This window comes from Chrysemys picta, chromosome 1 (assembly GCF_011386835.1).
Source record: "Chrysemys picta bellii isolate R12L10 chromosome 1, ASM1138683v2, whole genome shotgun sequence".
Lineage (NCBI taxonomy): Eukaryota > Metazoa > Chordata > Testudines > Emydidae > Chrysemys > Chrysemys picta.
Genome location: NC_088791.1, coordinates 35,846,803 through 35,850,340, shown reverse-complemented (window position 1 = coordinate 35,850,340; position 3,538 = coordinate 35,846,803).

Genomic DNA, 3,538 nt, shown 5'->3' with positions numbered 1-3,538 from the left:
GGCAGAGCAGGCCAGCATGGTGATGCTGACTCATCCTCCAGGGACCGGAAGAGAAGGGGGTTGATAAAGGGCAAGCCCAGTGGGAAAACCTCCCTTTCCTCCAGACCAAGTCCAGTTATCAAAGGGAGTACACTGGGCTGGGGTTGAGGTGGATCCGTGGGAAGCAAACAACCTTGTGGGGGAGCTGGCTACACTTGTGGGTGGGACAGTCAGCAAAGAATTGATTCAAGTGGTCAGGGTGGTTGCTTCTGAGGTAGTTCCCACATAACTGCAAGGTGTAATGGGCTCCCCAGAGCCAAGACATTTGATTCAACAGATTGCAGGAAAGGAGGGCAACACTGATGGCCAGGGTGAATTTGATCAGCACCAGATGGAGGTTACGGGAGCAGGGTGTTCAGGTTAGCCCTGCCACTAATGTGGCAATGGGTGTCTGTAGGGGGGACCTTGGTATGGTTCAGGGATCTGGACCACTTTTTCCCTCTGGGGATTTATGTGGGGGGGAGGGGAGGGTAGACCTAGCAGGGTAATAAATAGGCCAGAGAAAGGACTGGAAGTCCTAGGAGCTGCATCAGAGATGTCTCGGGTAGACACGCCATGTATAATTGCTAATGGTATTACACATCTGCTACAAACTGACTTGCATTATCTCTTTTTCAGATGAACAGATTTTGGGAGCTGCCACCAGAAGCCAGCAAGGAACCCGAATGGATGCTGCTAGGTTTATGGAACCTTGGTGTATGATGGTCGTCAGTATAGTGCAGAGGTCGGTGGCTCCATGCAAATGGCAGAAGTATGAGAAGTTTTAATGATTTTGTGCAATTTCAGGATTTGGAAGGCCAGTCATCAATATGGCCCTTTACAGGGGAACGGGTGCTGCAGTACATGGTGTCATTAGCAGTCTGACTGGAGTCCTCAACTATCTCCAGCCCTTATGTTTGTCAGTAGGTTGAAGAGTTACTCACATCCTTAGGTTGAAGGTTTCTAGTAGGGTGGTTGCGAAGCCCTGGCCCCAGGTAAGCTACATGTCCCATCACAGCTAATATGCTTGTGGATCTGGTGCAGATCTGGTGTGGATCCTTGGGAACATACATTGTAGTGGACAGGAGATGGCCTTGTTCAGGGCAGCATTTTTGGTAGTATTTCTTGGAGCTTTTAGGATCAGTGAGCTAGTACCTGGGTCCTGTAGAGATACTTCTGGAAGGGCTTTGGAACTGCAGGGACTGCACTAGGGGGGACAAGCAGCTTTATTAAACTTGTGAAAGTCAAAGATAGATCAAGGAGCCTGTGGTGAATCCATTACTTATAGGAGGGTGGTGAGCCCTGGGTGTGCACTGTGGAGGCTTTGATGACATACATGGCTATAAGATCAGGGAAGGATGGGCCCCTCTATAGGCACAGTGATGGGAGTCCCCTCACAACATACCAGTTTGTCACAGTGCTGAGATGGGGACTAACAAGATTGGGGTTCCCAGCTCAGGAATTTGGCTTTCACTCATTCAGGATTGAGGTGGCAACAGCAGGTATTTGAAAGCATACAGTATGTACGCGAGACCCCAGTTGGAGAGTCAGTGTTAATTTTGTTATGTTTTCATTCCAGATACTGGCAAATGGGCCAGGCAGACAGTAGTGTGGATCTGCAGGCACAGTACTGTTTACTTGGAGCATAGGTGGGTGTCCAGGTTGCTTAAGGATTCACAGCTTGGCCTCAGTGATGAAGTAGACCTAAGGTGAAACAGAAGGAGGGGCATGTTTTGGGACCAGTGGATGATACTTATGTACATTGTGGGAACCTGTGAGCAGGCACCAGATATAACTTTGGTGCACGTTGTGGAAAATTATTTGGGAACATTAGAGCTACAGGGGACTTGGGGCAGGGTCAGCTCTAGGCACCAGTGTCCCAAGCATGTGCTTGGGGCGACACTTTTTTTTTTGCTTCGGCTTTTTTTTTTTTTTTTTGCTTGGGGTGGCAAAAAACCTGGAGCCAGCCCTGACTTTTGGGGTAGATCCTGGAACTTTTTTCTGAAGTAAAAATTGTGTGGTTGGACATGCCGCAGTGTGAAGGGGAGCTTTGAAGCCCCCCAGTTTCACAAGTCTAGTAGGTATGTGAATAAGGAGGTGTCCAAATTCATCGGGGTTACAGGGGGATTGGTAATTTTGCATCCTGACATAACATATGGAGCACCAGAATTATTCAGGGAGGATGGGGTTTACCTGTAAGACTTGGGCACTGTTTTTTGGCCAATATAAAAGGGGGCCTTAAGAGATGTCTGAGAACCCACTGTGTATGAGGGTGATTGCTGGCACCTCTTTGTGGCAGATTTCCAGTACTGGTCCTCCATAGGGAAGGGATACAGTCATCAGATAAATGGTTTGGTAAAGGATTTAAAGGAGGTGTTTGTTAAAGGAAACAGGGGGGAGGAGTGTTCGGGTCTCCTATGACTGGCATGGCAGGGAGCCAACCCCCCTCCTTTATAGCCCACCGTAATCCTCACTCAAGGGAGGGGGGAGATGGTAACATCCCAGCAGTGGGTTGGCTGGGGACCAGAATGGAAAAGCAGGGTGAGAGGCTGATGTAAGCCCCCCTGTGTAAATATTGAAATGATGTTGGAGCTACCTGCACTGTACACTTTTATCTTCCAGATACTCCCAAACAGCTATTAATAAAATTGTGGCCCAATTAAATTATATCCAGCATCTCCTGTCCTTCTAGCCGGACAATGAGTTGCTGTTCACCTGTGAGACCAATGCATGAAGAGAGAGAGAGAGAGAGAGATACTTGCCTTTATGTCTTATCCTGGCATGACCATATGAAGGGCCATCAAAATAAATTAAATGATATGATAACTAAACAAGAGCCACATCAAAAAAAATGGGGAGGTGAAAGGTAAAGTCTTAATATATGGTAGTAGTATTTTTTTCCTCTCTATAGGACAGATACTCATCTGTTGAAAACTGACATAGTTCCATTGATCTCTCTCTAAGAAAGATCTTTTTTCTTAAATATGTACACTATAACAGGTTCTCAAGAAGATTTCTTCCTTGTTTTCCAAAAGGAGAGGCTCAGATATGAACACAAGCACAAAGATATGAGTGTGCCCCAGTCTAGACCTCCTCTGTTTTAGAGTTGAGAACAGCACTGATGTTATGTAGCCATGCTTTCCATTAAAACCACTACCTCCCAGACTCAAAGTCGTAGGTTCCAGGATCTGTAGGCATTCCAATATGTATTATATACATTTTGGATTCATATCAGAAATTGATTTATTTATCATGCAAACATAGGGTCAAACTCTGCAGCCATTTCTGCGGACTGCAGAAATCCATTGGGCATTCACCTGAGTGAGGACTGAGAAGGGACTGCAGTACCAGTCACATGGTATTTATGAAATAACATTCTGCAAGGCAAAAGAATACAGTCTCACTTGTGCTTGTCTTTGGTAGGCCATCACTAGACCCAGATGCCAAAGAATGGAACATTATTTTCCATCAGCAGCATCTGTCTCCTTGGCAGATTCCTCAGACAATTATGTTGGCAGCT